Source organism: Bos indicus, chromosome 19 (assembly GCF_029378745.1).
Source record: "Bos indicus isolate NIAB-ARS_2022 breed Sahiwal x Tharparkar chromosome 19, NIAB-ARS_B.indTharparkar_mat_pri_1.0, whole genome shotgun sequence".
Lineage (NCBI taxonomy): Eukaryota > Metazoa > Chordata > Mammalia > Artiodactyla > Bovidae > Bos > Bos indicus.
Genome location: NC_091778.1, coordinates 32,731,406 through 32,755,592, shown reverse-complemented (window position 1 = coordinate 32,755,592; position 24,187 = coordinate 32,731,406). Strand labels below are relative to the sequence as shown.

The 24,187-nt window shown below is 40.7% G+C and overlaps 1 long non-coding RNA gene across 2 annotated transcripts in view; it reads right to left on the bottom strand.

The window, feature by feature from the left end:
- Window positions 1-543: 543 nt before the first annotated feature.
- LOC139177548 (uncharacterized) overlaps window positions 544-24,187 on the bottom strand; it is a 42,402-nt gene continuing 18,758 nt past the window's right edge. The window contains exons 2-6 of one of the 2 annotated variants that reach the window (XR_011561996.1): window positions 13,914-14,110; window positions 11,211-11,287; window positions 10,549-10,690; window positions 5,271-5,349; window positions 544-4,588 (exon numbers count right to left, since the gene is read on the bottom strand). This is a non-coding gene — a long non-coding RNA (uncharacterized lncRNA). The remainder of the gene's footprint in view (window positions 4,589-5,270; window positions 5,350-10,548; window positions 10,691-11,210; window positions 11,288-13,913; window positions 14,111-24,187) is intronic. The other variant, XR_011561997.1, reaches the window with a different exon arrangement.

Here is a 24,187-nt window from a genome sequence, read left to right as displayed (position 1 = left end):
GTGTACATATTCAGTAAGATGAACCAGACACCTTCAGATAAGTGGTAGTTGTTATGAAGGTAGAAGAGAAGAAAGAGCAATTGATTTCAAAAGGAAGAATCAAGAAATCTTCATGAAATAACTAAGGGATGGAACAGCCAAAGCAACTAAATTTTACTGAGTATGTGCAAAATTCTACACTAGATATTTTCATAGGGATTAACATTAACACAGTTACTAAAGAGCAATTTTTTTTCCTCTAAGATCTGTCTTACGGATTTAAAGAATTTAGTCAGGAGAAAGAGCTTCACAGGTGGCTTCAGTGGTAAAGAACCCATTTGCCAATGCAGGAGACACAGCAGACGTGGGTTCGATCCCTGGTCCAGGAAGATGCCCTGGAGGAGGAAGTGGCAACCCACTCCAGTATTCTTGCCTGAAGAATCCCATGGACGGAGGAGCCTGACAGGCTACAGTCCATGGGGTTGCAAAGAGTTGGAAGAAACTTAGTGACTAAACAACTACGGAGAATGCGATGGCACCCCACTCCAGTACTCTTGCCTGGAAAATCCCATGGATGGAGGAGCCTGGTAGGCTGAAGTCCATGGGGTCGCTCAGAGTCGGACACGACTGAGCAACTTCACTTTCAGTTTTCACCTTCATGCATTGGAGAAGGAAATGGCAACCCACTCCAGTGTTCTTGCCTGGAGAATCCCAGGGACAGGGGAGCCTGGTGGGCTGCTGTTTATGGGGTCACACAGAGTCGGACACAACTGAAGTGACTCAGCAGCAGCAGCAAACAACTACAATTAGGACAAAGGGGATAATGGTGGCCTGGGAGGAGGACAGTACATAGTGAAAATATTTTAAAAACTACTGTTCAGGAAGGAAAATCGGATTTGTCTGCATTGTAGGTCTAGAGAAGCGTTGTTCTTTCTTGGAAATGTAAACCAAAGGGTGGGCATAAGTGTAATTTGTAATTTATGTCCATCTAGCATCTTTGAACATGCATCCTAGTTTTGGCTTAAAAGCAATATGCCTAAGGTAGAATCCAGAATACTTGCATCTTCACCTAAATTTGTAGCAAGGATACAGATGGCAGATGAGGGGGAGGTGTCTAGGTTTTAAGGTGTTCTTAGTGAAATCATTAAGAAGACCTCGGAAGCCAGAAGCAATTTCAAGAAAAGTCACAAGTGATGCCCATGCAGTCGCGTCCTAGCAGGCATGATGCAGAATGTCCAGCTCCTCCAGACAGCAGTCCTAGGACTCCTGGTATTCAGCCTGGAATTATGCATTTTCATACCTTTCATAAGACGGACTCTGGCTCTCCTGGAGAGTCTCAAAACTACTTAAAATCCTTTAATAAGTGCTTCTGCTTAAAGAAAGCATTGAGGATTATTTCATCTACAAATAAAAACCTCAAATTGTATATATTATTATTCTTGCATAGCAGAATGTACAATAGTTGCTTAAAAATGTGCTTTTTGATTTTCAAAAAATGTATGTGTAACAAAATACACAAAAAATGGTATTGAGAGGGCGCTTCCCTTGGGTCCAGTGGTTAAGACCCCACAGTCCCAATGCAGGGGGGACTGGCTTCAATCCCTGGTCAGGGAATAGATCCCACAGGCCACACCTAAGAGCTCGCGTGCCACAGCTACAAATCCAGCATGCCACAGTGACGATCCTGTATGTTGCAAATCAGACTCAGCACAGCGAAATTAAAAAGAATAATAAAATGTTTTAAAAACTTGTAGAATTCTGAGCAGTATGATTTTGTTGTTGTTTTGTTGGTTTTCACTAAATTTTAATTTCATATTATTAAAGATTCACATAAAGCTATAAGAAATAATAAAGAGGGATCTCTTCTACTCTTCACCCAGTTTCCCCTAAAGACAGCGTTTGCAAAACTACAGTACGACATCATGACCAGGATACTAAAACCACGCAGCCGGTAATCTTTTTGGTACTGGCTCTTCTCGCTAAGCATCAAGCCCCAGACACTCATGATTTGCACGTCACTAGTCTCTCCTTTTTCCTGCCAAGTAGTGTTATATTTCATGGTATGGATGGACCACAATTTAATCATTCACCTGCTGAAGGACATCTGGGTCATTTCCATTTTGGGAATACTACAAATAAAACTGCTACAATCTTTCAATGCACATCATTTTGTACATAAACATCAGTTGTCATTTTTCTGGGATAAATGCTCAAGAGTGTAATCGCTGGGTTGGATGATCATTCTGTTTAGTTTTATAAGAAACAGCTCCACTGTTTGCCAGAGTGGCAATACCGTTTTACATTCTCACACATGATGCATGAGAGAGAGTTCCTCTACACACTAACCAGGCTGCGATGCTGTCAGTGTTCTGTGTTAGCCATTCTGATATGTATGCAGTGGTATCTCATTCTGGCTTTATTGTGCAGAACCTGGGCCCAGTCATCTCTTTATCCCTCTCTGTCTACTTATGCTCCAGCCACTGAACTTTTAACCATTTCTTAATCTACCTTTTCCCTGCTGACTCAGTGGTAAAGAATCTGCCTGCCAATGCAAGAGTGCAGGAGACGTGGGTTTGATACCTGGGTCGGGAAGATCCTTTGGAGGAGGACATGGAAACGCACTCCAGCATTCTTGCCTGGAGAATCCCATGGACAGAGGAGCCTGGTGGGATACAATCCATGAGGTTCCAGAGAGTCGGACACGACTGAGTACACACACACAATGTTTTCTAAAGGAGGAATGGACTTGGAGGGGAGACAGAGAAAGACAAATACTGTGTGATGTCATTTATACGTGGAATCTAAAAAATATAACAGATGAGTGAATATAATGAAAAAGAAGCAGACTCATAGACATAGACAACAAACCAGTGGTTACCAGTGTGGAGAGTGGGGAGGGAGGGCAGTATAAGGGTCAGGGATTAAGAGGTACAAACTATTAGGTATAAAATAAGCTACAAGGATATACTGGACAACATGGAGAATACACTTAATATTTTATAATAACTGTAAATGGAGTATAACCTTTGAAAAGGATGAATCACTATATTGTACACTTGTCACTTAAATAATATTGTACAGCAACTATACTTCAATTAGAAGTATATACTCCAGGGGATCTTCCCAACCCAGGGATCAAACCCATGTCTCTTATGTCTCCTGTATTGGCAGGCAGATTCTTTACCACTGAGCCACCTGGACCTCAAAAAACACCTACTCAGCCTCAGATCTCAGCTCAAGGATTACTCTCGGATGCCTGTCCTCATTCTTCCTTATCCCTGACAGAATTGACGCTAACCGTCTTTGTGAACTCCCTGACACTCGAGCATCCTTCAGGCCCTGCAGTGGCCCCAGGCTCTCCTGCTGGTCGGAGGAGCAGGGAGCATGTGTTTTATTCTCAGCGCCTAAGACAATACCCATCCCACTCTATCACAGGTCTTGGTAGTGCTTTCCACAAATACACACAGAGTCCAGGCACAGAATCTGGGCGTCCCCCAACATTAACGCCAGTTACTGTCCCAACATGAAACTCTGTAACTACAGGCCGTGCAGAGGACAGCATGGCACACACTCTCGGATAAGGTGATAACACTCTGCAGGATTTTCAAATGACCTTCAAAGTGGGACCAAGTGAGGGACTCCCCTGGTGGTCCAGTGGTTAAGAATCTGCCTTGCAATGCAGGGGATGTGGGTTTGATCTCTGGTCTGGGAATTAAGATCCCACTTGCTGTGGAGAAACTAAGCCTGCAAACTGCCATTACTGAGCCCTCACGTCACCATTAGAGAGTCTGTGCTCTGTAATGAAAGATCCAGTGTGATGGAACAAAGATCCCAAGTGCCGTAACTAAGACTCGACACGGCCAAATAAACAAATATTAAAACACACACACACAAAATATGGCTTACCTGGTGGCTCAGTGTTAAAGAATCCACCTGCCAATGCAGGAAACAGGTTCAATCCTTGGTCCAGAAAGATTTCACAGGCTGTGGAACAACTAAGCCCACGAGCCACAACCACTGGGCCTGTGCTCTAGAGCCCGGGAGTTACAAGGAGGCCACCACAATGAGAAGCCCGCAACTAGAGAGCAGCCCCTGCTCTGCACAATTACGGAAAAGCCCACTCAGCAACGACAACCCAGCACAGCCAAAAACAAATAAATAAATAAACATAAACATTTAAACACACACACACACAAATGAGGCCAAGTGAGATAACACTCCCCCCCACACACACAATGACTTGTCCTTGAAATATAGATTCACGTATTTCCTTAATTCTGTCCTGCAAATTTCTACAAGCCGGGTATGGGTTTATCATCATTTTACTAGTTAGGAAACTGAGGCCCCAGCACTGACTAAGATCATTGCTAATAAGAGGCAGAGCTGTGCTTCCCACCCATGTCCACCTGATTCCAAAGCCCATTTGTTTTTTCTTTGCCACACTGTCTTCTGCCCTGGAATTGACTCTCCTTGAAAAGTGAGACGTAGCCCAGGCCACCGAAACTTCTTGAGTATCAGAAGCACATAAAACAATTCTCCATGGCTGCCTGTCTTGAACGGTGATACCATTATCCTCTTACGGATCGATGGATGTGAAATCGGATCCAGCCTGGGAGCGGGAGAAAGAAAAGAAAGGGACGATCTGGCTCCAAGCTCGGCAAGATACAAAAACTTACTGGGGTTCTGCGGAGGTCTGTTCAAAGTCTGGGTATGTTCTGTCATTTGGCAAGAATTAAATAGAGCCTTGTGTCTTCGAAGATGATTCTGTTACCTTCAGGATTAGGTTACCTGTCATTATATTTAACCTATGGGAAAAGGCAACACAAAGCTGTGCTAAAGATGTAATAGAAAACATATAATGAAGAGCCCTCGTGGCAGAGAGACACACGTTTCCCACAGAGAGCTGGTGCTGAATGAAGACTTTCTGCTTCTGCCTTGCATTCCCTAGGGGAGTGCAGCCTCAGAAGCCCAAAGGGATGCAAATAAAACAGCTCCGGCCCCTCCTGGACAGATACAGGTGCTCTGGTCTTATTCATCCATGAGGTGACTGCACAGAGGGGTGCAGGAAGAAGAGAGGGGAGTTCAGAGTGGACCTTATCTTGCTTAATCTGTTAGAATTCCAGAAGGCCCTGGGGAACCTGAGATTCCTAGACTTTTTCCCTTCTCACGTTTCCTCCTAGAAACCCCTCCAGCTGGTGGGATGCTAAAATAAGGACCATTTAGCTAGCTGGTTAATGAAGTCCATATGCAATTGTTAGAAACATAACTGACACTTCAGACTTCGGACCTACATTTTCCTTTGTGAGGTCTTCTCATGCCCGGTGTGGCTGCCTGCTGCGATCCTCTGTTTTCCAAGCTTCTTGGCCCTGGCTGGAATTAAAAGTAGACGCTTGATGTGCTAATGTCGGGTTAGAATAATACCTATCTGTTATGCTGATTAAATAAAATAACATTTGTAAAGCAATGTGCCAGACACAAGGTGGACACTGTCTAAATCAGACCGTATTTACAGCCTGACCCCTACCCAGCTTCTCCGGGCTCCTTTCTCAAGAATTCATCCGGCCCCTAAGGCCCAGCCCAGCACACCTTACTGTCTGTCTGCACTGAGATGGTTGTTGTTCCCAGCCTAACAGCCCGCCACAGAGAATGCTGTGTGGACCCATGATTCACCTCCAGAACAAAAACTCAAGATACATAAGGGTCTGAGAACAGTCTCCACGAACTTGGGCCCTCTCTGTGATACATAACCCTTTTGACTTTGGGGGATAGAGCTGGCACTCAATAAGTGGTTGTCAAATGAATGAACACATAAAGGAATCAGACTGCGTCTCTCATATATCAGTTTTCAAGTCATTTAAATTATCAAATACAATTTCCCTGAAAAGTACAGTTTGGCTTAATGCACAGGGTAGGACATAGATAGCTTGAGCCAGCAGTCTGGCTGTATTCCTTCTGTCTTTCACCTTCCTTGCACCTGGAGGTTGATGTGACCGTCGCCCCTCTAGAATAAAATACTCTTTTACAGAAACTAAATAAAACACATAGAAATAAACTTCAGAAAATGCAATCTCTCAAAGACAAAATGTCGTATGATATTGCTTATATGTAGAATCTAGAAAAATGGTGAACTTATTTACAAAACAGAAATAGTCATAGATATAGAAAACAACATTGTTAATCAACTCTATTCCAATATAAAAAGAGAGAGAGAGAGAGAGAGAGAGAGAGAGAGATTGTGTTATCAATATAAATAGCATATTAGTTGAATTTGGTACAAGATCAGCCAGCTTTGGGGCTTCCCTGGTGGCTCAATGGTAAAGAACCTGCCTGACAATGTAGGAGAAGCATAGGTTAGATCCCTGGGTCAGGAAGATCCCCTGGAGAAGGAAGTAACAACCCACTCCAGTATTCTTGCCAGAGAAATCCCATGGACAGAGGAGCCTGATGAGCTACAGTCCATGGGGTCGCCAAGAGTCAGATGTGACTTAGCGACTGAACAACAGCAAGTTTTAACGAATTGTTCCTTTGTCACTGCCCAATCCAACTACTTTGAACTTCCTACAAAATAAACACAAAATAAACAAATAACTAAATTAAGTGCATGTTGAATTTAATATTGTTTCAGCCCTAGCACTGACTGGTGTTTTTCACCTCAAAATGTCTTAATTTCCTGCCGCATCTGCATTGCACCTGTGAACCCAGAAGCACATTATCTATCTTAAACACTTAATTCATACAAAATAAATTACGCCTACTTCTTAAGCATAAAAACCCCCAGCACTTCCAGACCTCATTTGTGGACATTATTTAAAGAGAATTCAGAGGTGCCAAAATCCTTCCTCTTATAAACCTTTGAAAATATATTAATAAAATTACACATTAGTAACCATTTTTTCCTGAACTCATAAACATTTTAGGAAATACAGATTAGCAAAATAAATAAGTCAAAAGTAATCCAAATCCTGCTATGTATTTAATATTATTGTGTATGCATATCTTCCTGGACTTTAGGTACATAAATATTTATCACCAGATTATCTCATACAAATCTACATTCCAAATGTATATAACAATTTTTAGTTTTCTTTTATCATTTCAGAGGATATCAAGTCTTTCCAGGTCATGATAAGTTTGCAATCTTTTTTTTTTTTTTAGTAAAAGACTCAAAAGGCAAGATTTTTAATTTATTTAAATATATAAGTTTCATAGAATGTTTAATCCAAACTTACAAGTAGGTAAACCTTCTTCCATAATCTTAGAGTTATAATTGTTATTTCTACAATTATAATCATATCCATTACTATTTAACCTTATACACTTGTTGCCAGAACTACTATCTGTAAATGCTCGTTGCAATCTCAGTTAAATAGCACAGAACAGAAAAATAATAGATGCAGATATAGGTGCAAAGATCATCATGTATGTGTATATGAAGACATACATGTATAAATATAGGTACAAAATGTATACAAAATATAAATATTGTTTAACATATATATATAGAGACAAATCTGTTTACATATACTGTGTAAAGCTAGGCTTTATTTTAAATAATCAAGCCATTAATCTTTTATAATATCTGTTTGTCCTTGTGATTAAAGTTCTATACATATTTTAAAATACAGAAATGACTATAGCTTTTTCAATATATTTTAAATCCATCTAACAACTGCTTCTGGCACCTGCTGGGGAAAAGGCATTTTAGGTGTTACCAAGATGGATCTAAAACAGATGCTGCCAGGGGCTCTCAGTCAACTCTGAGACAGGTGTGGGCACAAAGACTTCTGAGAGATAAAGAGTTTTAATTATTATACCAAATGCTAGAAAAGCAACAAGAAGAAAGCAACCATACCCTCTGGAGGTAGAGAGAAGGATCAAGAAACTTATCACAGAGGGAATGGCTTTGCACAGATGTTCGATGGGTAGAGAATGAGAGGAGAAATATTTGGGCTAAAGGAAAACATGAGCAAAGACCCAGTTAAGTTGAGTCGCAGGGAATTTATCCCCAGATGAAATCTTTAGTCAATTTAGTTCCAAACACCACAACAAAGCAAAGTGGTTCCTGAACAGTGCTCAGTAAGAGACACCAGGTGGGCAAAAAGTGCAAAAGCCTTTCACGACGCACTTAAGACTGTACGTACTGTGACAAATCCTTCATTGAGGCCAGTTGGCTTCTCTGATAATACATCCTTTCTTTGGAAATATTAAAAGTGTGGAATAATAACAACCTTTGGTTTATCTTTAGGCAGCCAAGGAGACGGAGTTTGGTATATCTGCACCTACCCCACCCCTGATGCTAATAACTGGACAGAAATGTGCTTGCTGGAATTCTCAAGCCATCCCTGAGTTCGGAGTGTAACTGAATTCCCTATTAAAGAGCCAATTTGCTATGAGGGAAATTAAGTTATTATTGCCTCTTGAATGTCAGCTGGCAGGCTCCATCTCTGGCTAATGCCTGTAATTATACAAGCAGCCTGCTGAGCACACCCCGTATGGCAGCTGCATATGGCATTTGCAGTTGTTATAATAACACAACAGCAAGCCGAGAAGCACAACACAAGCACACCTCTAACCTGCAAGTGACCTGCTAATTAGCAGCCATGTGGGGTTAACAGACAGAGCAGCTCATGCAGGACAGTGTGTGATCAGGGTAAACAGGGACCCTGGTAAATGGGAAAATATATGCCGGGAGGAGTCTCCTTGCTCCCTGACAGTGCTGGTCAAACAAATGAGAAAAGTGCGCACTCAACGGAGAGAGCCTCTAAAATTAATACCGCGCTGAGGAAAGGGAAACTGCTGTCTCTTTCCCACACCACTCCCACTCCCCTGAATCGGAACCATGGAATTAATCTTTGGGTTTGGATACTGGAGTTAAATACAACCTTTCCCAACACCCCATTCTCTACCCCAGCTCTGATGGCTTCATCTCCCATCCCCTTGGATGCTTTCAAAAGCTTCTTTTGTTTCCCACACGGAAGTTATGTGTGTTTTGTTTTCTGTGCTCAGAAGACTATTTGTATAATCGCGCTATTGTTGAAACCCATAATGAAAAGTAAAATGCCTCCTGATATTTCTCTTCCTCCTATCCAACGACTTCAAAAACCAGTGTATCTGCTTCAGTCTGGTCCCTTCTAGGTCTAATTCCAGATTCTGCTGGAGTCAAACATTTCAATGTTATTCTTTATAACCGTCATTGACAAAAGTCATTTACAAACCAACTTCTGAGGTAAAACATATGTGGATCACAAGTGCTGCTGATGGGCCCTCTACTTCTCATATTTGGGGTTTTATATACATATATATATATCTTTTTTTTTTTCTCATTGCAGCACTTATTTTCCCTCTTGAGCTTTCTTCCTCACAAAGTTAAACTCCTTTCTCCCTTCCCTTTTACAACTTACATCACTTATCATGTGACAAAGTGAAAGGATATCAAATTAATATGTATATGTATGGCTGGTTCACTTTGCTGTATAGCAGAAACTAACACAACATTGTAAGGCAACAATAGTCCAATTAAAAAAAAAGATATTGTTAATAAAATAATCAATTTTGGCAAAAAAGAAAGGATGTTAAATTACGCGATCATTATTAACCACAAAAACGAATGTTTACTGGGTATGCAAGTCGAGTCAACCTAGATGATCATCATAATCAATGAAAAGAGCAATATTTATTAGGCTAGATCACTTATAGCCCTGTGCTGAGTGCTGTATAATCTGATTCTATCCTCACATCAACTCCACGACGCACGTTCTGTTTTCTCATTTCATAGATGAGAGAACGGGGTCTTAGAGAAATTCAGCACCTGCTCAGAACCTCCCAGCCTGTGAGAATTCCAGAACCCAAACTGGACCCAGCTCATTCCAAAATCCAAAGACCTGAGTCAGTTAAGGGCTCTCCACTCAGAGCCCTGGTCTTCTTGTGTATTTATAGAGAAGAACAATTACATGAAGTGATTTCTACAATGAGGTGACTAAGAATTACAAATGCAGTCCTCAAATGATTTCCCATCTATTTATGAATCAGATAATGAAGACGACGTAAATTAGCAGATGTACTATCTTGTGATGTGAGCGTTATTTATAAACGTGATGTGATGTTATTTAAAAAGTCTTCCTATTTAAAAAGTGACGTGATGCTTTCATTTCAGAGGAGCAGATCTGTTACATGCCTCTTCTTCCTGTTCTCTCTCAAAGCTCGGGGCAATGTGGGTAGAATCATACTCCAAGAAAATAAATTCTCAACCAGAGAGAGAAGGGAAATGGCAGTTATCAAGGGATGTCCAGGATGGTTTCACATGTTGGAAACAGATGGGACTGTGCTAAGGAGATAGCTTTGAGGTTAGGGAGAGCCCAATTGATAGAGAGATGCATGGCAGGCTCCCAGTGTGGAGGGGGCAGGTACGGATGCTGGAGTGGGACACAAGGAAAGACGGGGATGACCGGGAGGGTTAAGTAGGATTGGCAGTGCCACTTGCTCCACCCTCACCCTGAACCTAAGAAACCTCCTTTCCTTCTGCAGTAAAAAATATACAAGCCTCTCCTGCAAATAAATAAAGCAAATTACCAAGAAAGAGTTTGCATTACTGGGTGTTCCTGGTACAGAGTATAACCCTTCTGATGCTGTGTTTGAATGACCTTAATCTCACAGGTAGTCATCTCCCTTCTAAGGCACCTTGAAGGGAAGCCAGCCTGCTTCTTCTCAGAGCCTGCAAAAGTACACAAGAATCTCACATCAACTCTAACAATCATCAACATGTTCTTCATCCTTAAATATAAAGAGACAACCAAGAAGTACAAGAGATATGATTAAAAAAAAAAATCAGCAAGAAAAAATAGCAACCGGTGAATCAGATGAGTAAAAAGATAACAAATAAGATAGACATTATTTCAACCTCAAATTTGAGAGGAAAATTATCTATTAGGAAATAGGATGTTGAGAAATAATGAGTTCTTAGAAATTAAGAATAATATTGCCAAAATAAAAAGCGTCAATAGCAGGACTGGAAGATAGAGTAGGATAAAGTCAAACTGAAAGTGAAGTCACTCAGTCGTGTCCGACTCTTTCAGACCCCATGAACTGTAGTCTACCAGGCTCCTCTGTCCACGGGATTTTCCAGCAAGCATACTGGAGTGGGTTGCCATTTCCTTCTCCAGGAGATCCTCCCGACCCAGGGATTGAACCCCGGGCTCCCACATTGTAGGCAGACCCTTTACCATCTGAGCCACCTGATAAAGGTAGACAGAATGAAGAAAACAGTCACAAGTAGGTTCCGTGCGGTCCAGCATCTTACTGATGGAAGTCACTAAAAAGGAAATCAGAGAATGCAGAGAAAAGTAACAAATACAAAGTGAAAACAACTCAGACACGAAAAAACACAACATTCTTCAGAACAAAAAGGCTATAGTGTGATAATCAAGATAAATGACAGAAGACCACATCTAAAAGATTGTCACGAAACTTAAGAACAGTCTGGATTTAACAAAATAAATAAAGCCTGAAAGCTTCCAGAGGAGGGGAAAAAAATCTTATCTCCTCAAAGGAGCGACAATCTGATTTTTTCATGAAGATGACTGGTTATAAGAGACTGCCTTCCAGCTTCTGGGAGTAATTAAAAAAAAATACACTGTATATTTCAGAGTTCTTGTAGATATACAGAACTGAGAAAATAGTATAGGCAGTTCCCATAAATCATCTTACATCAATATGGTACATTGTTAGAATTAATCAACCAGGCTTGATGCATTCTTATTTAGATTGGCTTAGTCTCTAGCTACGGAGAAGGCAATGGCACCCCCACTCCAGTACTCATGCCTGGAAAATCCCATGGATGGAGGAGCCTGGTAGGCTGCAGTCCCTGGGGTTGCTAAGAGTCAGACATGACCGAGCAACTTCACTTTCATTTTTCACTTTCATGCACTGGAGAAGGAAATGGCAACCCACTCCAGTGTTCTTGCCTGGAGGATCCCAGGGACAGGGGAGCCTGGTGGGCTGCCATCTATGGGGTCACACAGAGTCGGACACGACTGAAGCAACTAAGCAGCAGCAGCAGTCTCTAGCTAATGTCCTTTTCTGGGATTCTACTCAGGGTATGACATCACCTGTAGCTGTCCTGTCTCTTTAGACAACTTTTTTTTTCCTTTTTTTTTTTTTTTTTTTTTATGCAGACCCTTTTTAAAGTCTTTATTGAATTTGTTACAATATTGTCTCTGTTTTATGTTTTTGGCTTTTTGGACGGGAGGCACGTGGTATCTCAGCTGCCCAACCAGGGATCGAACCTGCACCCCTTGCATTGGAAGGCCAAGTCTTAACCACTGGACCACCAGGGAAGTTCCTCTTTAGGTAACTTTTGACTGTGATGGTTTCTCAGGCTTCTCTTGTTTCTGATGATGGGAACAGTTTTGAGGAGCTCTGATTGATATTTTGTGGAATGTCCCTTTATCAGAGCTGTTACTCTATTAGACTGCAGTTAGGTGTTCCAGGGAGGAAGATCACAGAATGAAGTGCCAGTCTCATCACAGCAAGGGTAAATGCCATCAGCATGACTTATCACCACTGATGCTGGCTTTGATCGTGTGCTGAGGTCATGCTTGCCATACTTTTCTAGCGTAAAGTTGGTCTCCCTGCTTTCCATACTGCCTGTGCACAACCCATATTTCAGGCCTGGGGGCTTATGAAAGCAGAATATCCGTACTATTTTTTGGAATATCTCTGCGTTGGGGGTTTGTCTCTTCCTCTCCATCAATCAATCATTTCTTTACGTCACTATGGATTCGTGGCTGCTTTTTTTTAACCTTTTGCTTTATACTGGAATATAGCCAATTAACAACATTGTGATAGTTTCAGGCACACAGCAAAGAGACTGTCATACATACACATGTATCTACTCTACCCCAAACTCCTCTCCCATTCAGGCTGCCACAGGACACTGAGCAGAGTTCCCTGTGCTGTATAGTAGGTCCTGGTTGCTTATCCAGTTTAAATATAACAGTGTGTACCTGTCAAGATGGATACTTGTTTTGTACTTTGGGTTATAATTCACTTTATTTTGTGGCTTGCATTGTTCCAGTTTGGGGCACAGAAGCTCTTTGACTTCACTACTGTGACCTTCAACATAATGTGGATGGGCTGTGGTTTTATTTTTGTATTTCTTGAGTTCTTCCTAATTTTGTGTCACTATAAGATGCTCCAGGCCCATCTTTGTATATCTTCTGCCCAAGCCCTAGAATCCACTATTTCTCCAACATCCCCTTTTTTGGAAATGGTATTAGAAACCAAAATCTGAGTGAGAAGTGTATTCATAGATACTGAGATGTCACTGCTTCTTGGCTCTTTGAGCTGACAAGTCAAGGAAATATGAGTGTGTTCACTAACACATATGTATACACATATTTATAAACAGGGCTTCCCTGATAGCTCAGTTAGTAAAAAAAAAAAAAAAAAAAAGTGCCTGCAATGCAGGAGACCCCAGTTCAATCCCTGGATTGGGAAGATCCCCTGGAGAAGGGAAAGGCTACCCATGCCAGTATTCTGGCCTAGAGAATTCCATAGACAGTATAGTCCATGAGGTCACAAAGAGTCAGACATGACTGAGCGACTTTCACTCAAGTAAATATGAGTGTCTTTACTAACACATATGTATACGTATATTAATAAATATTTCTATATGCAAATATCTGGGTCTAGGTTAGACTAAACATGAGTTCATACCGATGTCTCCAAACATAACCCATTACCATATGGATTATTCTAGCCCCCTTCCCTTGTTTATCTGTAAAATATGACTCTCACAGTAAGAAACTTGACTCCTCCTACCTTCCATTCATCCATTTAATTGTTCAATTCCAGTATATGCATAAGTATACAGTATCAGGATTGTTCCATCATACCTTCATGGGAAAGAACTTTAACAGTTAGGACATAGTACTTACATGCAGTTCCTTTTGCCTTGATGTTTGCAGACTCCACTCACTTCCAGAGTTACTTAAATCAACGCCTTTTCCTCTGGCTGAATTGTTCTTTCGTTTGCATACATGAATATTCATTCTGTACTATAACAGTCTATGGTTTTGACAAATCCATAATGTCTTGTGTTCCCCATTACAGGATCATTCAAAATAGTTCACACCTTAAAAAAAATATTTCTTGTGATTCACCTATTCAACCTTCCTCACTTCCCCCTAAACATCTGGCAAACACTCTGTAGCTTTTCATTTTCTAGTGTGACATGTAGCTAAAAATCATACAATACGTAATCTTTCCAGACTGACTTGTTTCCACACAGCAATGTATCATTAAGATTCCTCAATGTGTTCTTACAGCTAAATAAGGCATTTCTATGTAATGGGAAAAATAGAAAATGATAGATCATTTGTTTAATTATTCAGTAAATACACTAAATAACACTTTGCTGTATGGATGACCCACAGTTTCTTTATCCATACTGAAGGACATCTTAATTGCTTCTAGTTTTTATATATTATTTTAAAAAAACCTACCATAAACATTTTCATGCAATGCTGGATTATATGGTAAAACTGTAACTTTGTAAGAAACTGCCAAACTGTCTTCCAAAGTAGCCTGCATCATTCTACATTTCCAGTTTCTCGGTGTCCTTTCCAGAATTCGGTATTGTCAGTGCCTTGGACTTTAGTCATTCTAATAGATGACCCTGTTGTCCTAAGGTTTCCCTAAGCACTCCTCCTTAAATAAAGTTTGTATCTTGCAGCTCTTTCAGTTTTAATACATTGTTATTATACTAGAGCCACTACTGATGTGGTGGTCAGATGTGGGGGAACAAAAGCATTCTTTACTTCTACAATTAAATCTGTCTTTCAGTGGCCTGTCCCTGGGTTGTGACTTTCACAAATGTTTCTTAGTATTCTCCTTTCCCTCTTCAGTGAAACAGAAAGACTAGTGGGGGTCAGTTCAGTTCAGTTCAGTCGCTCAGTAGTGTCCAACTCTTTGCGACCCCATGAATCGCAGCACGCCAGGCCTCCCTGTCCATCACCAACTCCCAGAGTCCACTCAGACTCACGTCCATCGAGTCAGTGATGCCATCCAGCCATCTCATCCTCTGTCACCCCCTTCTCCTCCTGCCCCCAATCCCTCCCAGCATCAGAGTCTTTTCCAATGAGTCAACTCTTCGCATGAGGTGGCCAAAGTACTGGAGTTTCAGCTTTAGCATCATTCCTTCCAAAGAAATCCCAGGGCTGATCTCCTTCAGAATAGACTGGTTGGATCTCCTTGCAGTCCAAGGGACTCTCAAGAGTCTTCTCCAACACCACAGTTCAAAAGCATCAATTCTTCGGTGCTCAGCTTTCTTCACAGTCCAACTCTCACATCCATACATGACCACTGGAAAAACCATAGCCTTGACTAGACAGACCTTTGTTGGCAAAATAATGACTCTGCTTTTTAATATGCTGTCTAGGCTGGTCATAACTTTCCTTCCAAGGAGTAAGCGTCTTTCAATTTCATGGCTGCAGTCACCATCTGCAGTGATTTTGGAGCCCAAAAAAATAGTCTGACACTGTTTCCACTGTTTACCCATCTATTTCCCATGAAGCGATAGGACCATTTTCTGAATGTTGAGCTTTAAGCCAACTTTTTCACTCTCCTCTTTCACTTTCATCAAGAGGCTTTTGAGTTCCTCTTCACTTTCTGCCATAAGGGTGGTGTCATCTGCATATCTGAGGTTATTGATATTTCTCCCAGCAATCTTGATTCCAGCTTGTGTTTCTTCCAGCCCAGTGTTTCTCATGATGTACTCTGCATATAAGTTAAATAAGCAGGGTGACAATATACAGCCTTGATGTACTCCTTTTCCTATTTGGAACCAGTCTGTTGTTCCATGTCCAGTTCTAACTGTTGTTTCCTGACCTGCATACAGGTTTCTCAAGAGGCAGGTCAGGTGGTCTGGTATTCCCATCTCTTTCAGTCCACAGTTTATTGTGATCCACACAGTCAAAGGCTTTGGCATAGTCAATAAAGCAGAAATAGATGTTTTTCTGGAACTCTCTTGCTTTTTCCATGATCCAGTGGATGTTAGCAATTTGATCTCTGGTTCCTCTGCCATTTCTAAAACCAGCTTGAACATCTGGAAGTTCACAGTTCACATATTGCTGAAGCCTGGCTTGGAGAATTTTGAGCATTACTTTACTAGCGTGTGAGATGAGTGCAATTGTGCGGTAGTTTGAGCATTCTTTGGCATTGCCTTTCTTTGGGATTGGAAAACTGACCTTTTCCAGTCCTGTGGCCACTGCTGAGTTTTCCAAATTTGCTGGCATATTGAGTGCGGCACTTTCACAGCATCATCTTTCAGGATTTGAAAGAGCTCAACTGGAATTCCATCACCTCCACTAGCTTTGTTTGTAGTGATGCTTTCTAAGGCCCACTTGACTTCACATTCCAGGATGTCTGGCTCTAGGTCAGTGATCACACCATAGTGATTATCTTGGTCGTGAAGATCTTTTTTGTACAGTTCTTCTGTGTATTCTTGCCACCTCTTCTTAATATCTTCTGCTTCTGTTAGGTCCATACCATTTCTGTCCTTTATCGAGTCCATCTTTGCATGAAATGTTCCCTTGGTATCTCTAATTTTCTTGAAGAGATCTCTAGTCTTTCCCATTCTGTTGTTTTCCTCTATTTCTTTGCATTGGTTGCTGAGGAAGGCTTTCTTATCTCTCCTTGCTATTCTTTGGAACTCTGCATTCAGATGGTTATATCTTTCCTAGTGGGGGTGGCAGTGTGTAAATGCCTTTAACCTAGGTTTTATAAGGTTCTGATGACATCTTTCCCCTTGGATAGTAGGTCTTTGTTATAGAGACAGCTTTGGGCATCTTCCAAAGTTTGCTTTGGGCATCTTCCAATGTTTGCTTTTCCCTTCCTCTTCTCGTCACCAAGGGATCTTTCTTAGCTCTTCATGATGAGCACCTGGTGAGGTCCCTAGAAGTAAAATCCATGATTGTGGAAGAGGACATGCTGGACTGCAGGCTCTAGGAGGTTTCCACTTCATGCTGTTCTACATTGTCTCCAGCAAATCATACAAATTACCACGTCATTGTCTCTACCAGTTTAAGGCTCCAGCGACTCCTGCTCTATGGAAACAGGTGTTAGCTCTAGATTTACCATTCCTTCCAGATGCACGAGTAGCAAGTAGCAATCTGCCCTGAGATCTCAGTTCTCTAATGGGTCTGAGAAAAGCATGATTTTCAGTGTTTCAGCTCTTTTCCTGTTACAAGGACAAGTATGATGACCTCCAAGCTCTTTAAATTTTGGAACTGAAACCAGAAGTCTGGATCATTTATTTTGAAACTATATTCAATACCTAAGCAAACCAAATGGTGACTGCAGCCATGAAATTAAAAGACGCTTGCTCCTTGGAAGAAAAGCTATGACAAACCTAGGCAGCATAATAAAAAGCAAAGACATTACTTTGCCAACAAAGGTCCATATAGTCAAAGCTATGGTTTTTCCAGTAGTCACGTATGGATGTGAGAGTTGGACCATAAAGAAAGCTGAACACTGAAGAATTAATGCTTTTGAACTGTGGTGTTGGAGAAGACTCTTGAGAGTCCCTTAGACTGCAAGGAGATCAAACCAGTCAATCTTAAAAGAAATCAGTCCTGAATATTTATTGGAAGGTCTTATGCTGAAGCTGAAGCTCCAATTCTTTGGCCACTTGATATGAAGAACTGACTCATTAGAAAAGACACTGGTGCTGGAGAATGCAGGAGGAAAAGGGGACTACAGAGAATGAGATGGTTGGATGGAATCACCGACTCAGTGGACATGAGTTTGAGCAAGCGCTGGGAGTTGGTGATGGACAGGGAAGCCTGGCGTGCTGTACTCCATGAGATCTCAGGGCCAAACACAACTGAGGAACTGAACTGAACTGAAGCAAACAATCAGTCAAGTTTGAGAATTAAATAAAGACCTTTTTAGATGTGAATCAACTGAGAAATGTCCAATAACTGAGGAGTTCTTTCATGAGACGACAAAGTACAGAAAGGAAAAATTGGAAGCCATTGGATCTGAGAAGTAGAAGGTTTACTCTAGCAAGCAGAGATGGGTGATCTCAGGACGACAGCTGATGAATCCATGATCTGTAGAGAAGCAGGAGGTTTGGGGAATCTCTAGGGAATTACTATGAAGGAAGTAGTTTCCATATAGATAGGCTGCATAATTTGAGAATATAGTAAGGACACACCATTCTCTTGTCAACAAGAGAAAAGAAAGGCAAATTAGAAACTGTGTTGCAGGGCTGGGAACTGTTTAAGAAAGTCATGGTTGGCTTCCAGTTCCAGCAATAACCTGAACAACCATCTACAACAAAATATCAAAAAATGATTATTTAACATGTGTGCCTGAGCTGGCAAGAAAATAAGGAAAATCCTCAGAGGCCAATTACAGAGCAAATGCAAGAAACCGGCAGCCTGAGCTTTGAAGCTGTTGACTACCCAAAGGGCACCCATATTACTTTGTTACCAAAATACTCGCTTTTAACAACTGCCCAGGGAAAGGAGACAGCGTCTAGGAATGTTCCCTCCCAGAAAATGTCCCTTGCCAGACAAAGTAAAGAATTACATAAAAAATTCCTGTGACTAGAGGACACCTTCAGTGAGAGAGAGAACTGGTGTGGGGGGTGAGCAGGAATACTGAAATACACCCGCTAAAGCAGGTACCAAAGAAAATTACCTAGCATGTCTTTATCTATGCTAGGGTGAAATGAAAACAAAAATCTTTCTTCATAATTTGCAACTATGACCTGGCTTTTATATGGATTTGAGGTCCACATTTATGTTGTAGGGTTATTATAAAAACAGGCAAAGTAAATAATAAGCTAAGAAGTTAGTTTAAAATGATTCCACGAATTTATAATGCCTGCGGGCAGGATTAAGCGCAATTTTTTTCAAAGATATTGTCTTTAACTTAGACCTCAAAGAATTCTCACTGTCCTACTGATAAATTTTCTTTTTTTTAAATATAAATTTATTTATTTTAATTGGAGGTTAATTACTTTACAATATTGTCCAGAATAAAAAACAAAATAATATATAATGACAAACCATACAAAGAAAAAGATACCATGAGTGAGAATAAGTCAATATAATAAAGAATAGAATTATATCTGAAAGGACTTCAGATAGGAGAGTTGGATGAAGGCGGCCACAAAGGACAAATTTCCAATTGTAAGATAAACAACTACTGGGGATGTAATCGGAGAAGGCAATGGCACCCCACTCCAGTACTCTTGCCTGGAAAATCCCATGGATGGAGGAGCCTGGTAGGCTATAGTCCATGGGGTCGCTAGGAGCCGGACACGACTGAGCGACTTCACTTTCACTTTTCACTTTCATGCATTGGAGAAGGAAATGGCAACCCACTACAGTGTTCTTGCCTTGAGAATCCCAGGGACGGGGGAGCCTGGTGGGCTGCTGTCTATGGGGTCTCACAGAGTCAGACACGATTGAAGCGACTTAGCAGCAGCAGCAGCAGCAGGGGATGTAGTGGACAATATGATGACTATGGCTGACCATGCCACATGGTACATTTGAAAATTGCTAGGAGAGTAAATCCTAAAAGCTCTCATCATAAGAAAAAAAAATGGTAACTATGTGAGATGACAATAGTAGCTAAACCTATTGTGATCACTTTACAAAATGTATGTATGTCAAATTATTAGGCTGTACACCTTAAACATATACAGCATTGTATGTCAAATATACCTCAGTAAAACTGGAAGAAAATAACATAAACAAAAAATTATGATTGCATTATAAAATATTTTCAAATTCAAGATGTGGTTAAAATAAATTCTATTTAATGCAAATTATTTTTTAAAATTATTTCAGAGGTTGTTTTTATTAGATATAAATAAGAATATTTTAAATGATTATAGAAATAAAATTGGAATAAAAAAAAGTATGAGTAAGGAAGAAAAGGTTAACAAAAATGACCAGAAGAAAGATAATGAAAAGAAACAGCTAGGACTTATATACGGACTTCCCTGGTGGCTCAGCAGTAAAGAATCTGCCTTCCAGTGCAGAAGATGCAGGTTCAATCCCTGGATCAAGACCATCCCCTGGAGAAGGAAATGGCAACCCACTACATTTCTTGTCCAGGAAATCCCATGGACAGAGGAGTCTGGTAGGCTACAGTCTATGGAGTCCTACAAGTGTTGGACACAACTCAGCGACTAAAACAACAACTTATGTAAGTGTGTTGGGGTCAGGGGAGAAGTCCTGATTTGTTACTTGGTTGTGAACTGAGAGAGCTATTCTACTAAAGACCTATAAAGTTTGGCCCAGGAACTTTTACCACAAAACATGCCAAATTAAGCTGAATGGAAGGCTTGGTGAAAACTGTGAGTGAAGCACCTAAGCCGGTACACATGGAAGAGAAGGGTTTGGTTCAAGCCAAGCTTGCAGTGACCTGCCAAGGTCGTTAACCTGGTTTTTGACCCTACTCGGGGGCTGTTCTGGCTGCAGCAGTGGCCACTGCCTGGCTCCAGCTCCAACATTCCACTGATGGTCAGCACCACCAACCTCCCAATCCCATCACTACCCCACCATCTCCCAGGTTTCTCTTCCAACCACTGTTGCCAACTCAGTTATCACTGGGCCCTTCTCAACTCAATCACATTCACAAGTCTATCTCCTAATCAAGAGATAGATTTCCATCTCAATGACAATCTCCTCCAGTTACTCAAGTCAGAAAGTTGAACGATCCATCTTTCCTACTTTCCCCCCTCCCCTAAATGGAAATCACCAAAACCTATCAATTATGTTCCCCCTTAAAGGAGAGCTATAAAGTACTGTATATATGTTAATTCCAAACTCCTTAGTACAATACAAAAAATAGATAACCAACAAGGACCTACTATAAATAGCACAGAGAACTATACTCAACATCTTGTAATAACCTATAAGGGAAAAGAATCTGAAAAAGAATTATATATATGTGTCTAATATAATAATTGATATATTAATTAATAATTAATATACTAATTAACAATTATTGGGCTTCCCTGGTAGCTCAGTAGTAAAGAACCCACCTGTCAATGCAAGCGATTTGCATTTGATCACTGAGTCAGGAAGATTCCCTGGAGAAGGAAATGGCCATCCTCTCCAGTATTCCTCCCTTGAGAATTCCATGGACAGAGGAGCCTGGAGGGCTACAGTCCATGGGGTCACAAAGAAGGTGACAGGACTTAGTGACTAAACAGCAACAATTAATAATTATCAATTAACATACTGTATTAATAATTAATTATATTATCAACAAATATATTAATGATTAACTATATATTATTAATATATATCTGAATTGCTATGCTATACACCTGAAACAGAACATTGTATATCTACTATACTTCAATAAAAATATTTTAATTAAAAAAGAGATATAAAAATCAGATATGCCTTTGTTTTCATTCTCAGGGACCCATCTTAGGTCAGAGCCCCACTGAGGTGTCTGTGTCTCCAGGCAGGATCCCTTCAGCCCGTCTTCACCTTGACCATCTTGCAGCAGATGTCCTCTGAGGCTGATAAGATGTGTTTTGTGGTCCCTCATTTGCACCAGCCTCTGCCAAGATTTGCAAAGAGCCCTGGTAGCATGCCCATTGGCCATGTGCTTTGTAAAATTTTGCAAAAGTAAGGTGCTGTAACCACAGTTGGTTAAGACTGTTGACACTCTGCCCCACTTCTCCTCCATCACACTTCCTTTTGTTTCAGGTGGATCTGGGCATTGAGCCAAGGAGAAGTTAAGCTGGGATTACACTTGCAGTTTAGTTAGATACATGTACATGGTTTGTAGTCACTTCCACATAGAGGTAAGTTGTTATTTATGGCTCCCAAATAAGAATGACTTCCAGAAATATCAATACTACTACCATCTCTGTGCCCACTGTTCTAGCATCATGACATAAAGCCATCAAAGAAACGCTGAATAATTAGTCATCCATTCAAAGAGTATTTATATTAGTAACCACACAAGAAAATCTGATATGCCATGTCAAAATCATATGGCTCATAATACATGACATAACCTTGAAAGGTCTTCTTAGATTTGATAAACAAACCTAGAAACCTATATAAGACCACCAGTAAATTGTAAAGATGAAAGAAACTTTTAAACTCTTAATAATAAATAAAGTTTCCATTAACCACGCTGGAGGATAAACTAAATTATCTTTCTATTCTGTCAATAGGAGGTGATATAACAAAATTACTGTCATGTGAAGAGGTGAACCAAAGGTTGAATTCTGCTAACATCAGGGGAAATCTTTTATAGAAGTATGTTGGCAGTAAATTAATAAAATATGTTATTTTCCCAGTTTTCATTATTTTTCTCAGCATTTTAAAATGTATAATTTGTTGTGCTTTCTCTCATTCTAAACACATATTCACTTTTATATCTAATTTTGTATTTTTTAATTCTTTTTTTTTTTCTTAAAAAGAGAACCTCCCCCATTATAGAACAAACTTTTGATTATCAGGGATAGGGGAAAGACTGGGGGTGGAAAGTTGAGAGTTTGTGACTGACATGTACACGCTGCTATATTTAAAATAGATAACTGACAACGACCTACTGTATAGCACAGGGAGTGAAGTGAAAGTTGCTCAGTTGTGTCTGACTCTTTGCGACCCCATGGACTATACAGTCCATGGAATTCTCTAGACCAGAATACTGGAGTGGGTAACCTTTCCCTTCTCCAGGGGAGCTTCCCAACCCAGGGACTGAACCCAGGTCTCCCTCATTGCAGGCGGATTCTTTACCAGCTGAGCCACCAGGGAAGTATAGTGCAGGAAACTGCTCAGTATTATGTAATAACAACCAAAATGGGAAGATAATTTGTAAAAGAATGGACAGACGTATAACTGAATCAGTTTCTGTACACCTGAAACTATCACAGCATTGTAAGTCAACTCTACTCCAATATAAAATTAAGAAGTTTTTAAAAAAGGTTATCTGTTCAGTATTTTTGTTTTTATTAAGTGAAATGTCTTCATCTTAAATAGACTCTATATAACGAGCTATGATTTTTCTAGTAATCATGTACAGATGTGAGAGTTGGTTCATAAAGAAGGCTGAGCACCAAAGAATTGATACTTTTGAACTGTGATGCTGAAGAAAACTCTAAAGAGTCCCTTGGACTGCAAGAAGATCCAACCAGTCCATCCTAAAGGAAATCAGTCCTGAATATTCAATAGAAGGACTGATGCTGAAGCTGAAGCTCCAATACTTTGGCCACTGATGCTAAGAGCCCACTCACTGGAAAAGACTCTGATACTGCGAAAGATTGAGGGCAGGAGGAGAAGGGAGCAACAGAGGATGAGATGGTTGAATGGCATCATCAACTCATTGGACATGAATTTGAGCAAACTTCAGGAGATAGTGAAGGATAGGGGAGGCTGGCATGTTGCAATCCATTGGATCTCAAAGAGGGAGGAGGGTTCAGGATGGGGAACACAGGTATACCTGTGGCGGATTCATTTTGATATATGGTTAAACCAATACAATATTGTAAAGTTAAAAAATAAAAAGATTTGGACACTACTTAGCATCTGAACATCATCATCAAAGCACATCTTTGGAGCCTGGCACCTGGTTGTGAATGCGACCTGCTCAGCTTGGCTTTCCCTCCCTCATCCTTGTGTCTTCATGGAAGTGCAGTGAAGTGAAGTGAAAGTTGCTCAATTGTGTCCAACTCTTTGTGACCCCATGGACTTAGTCCATGGAATTCTCCAGGCCAGAATACTGGAGTGGGTAGCCTTTCCCTTCTCCAGGGAATCTTCCCAACCCAGGGATCAAACCCAGGACTCCCACATTGTAGGCAGATTCTTTACCAGCTGAGCCACAAGGGAAGCTCAAGAATGCTAGAGTGGGTAGCTTATTTCTTCTCCAGAGGGTCTTTCCGACCCAGGAATCAAACTGGGGTCTCCTGCATCGCAGGTAGATTCTTTACCAACTGAGCTATGAGGACCTTCCCCAATTAACCTGTCTATATGCAGTACCTTCCTCTGGGTTCTTCCCCATAACACATTTCTCTCAGGTGTCAATCATTTATCACATTCATCAACATTATATTTGTTTTCACTTTGATTTTCATGTTTTCCTCAGTAGATTCCAAACTCCGTAGGAGCAGAGCTCAGAACTATCTCAGTGTTGGTATCTAGCATACAGTAGGTGCTCCGTAAAT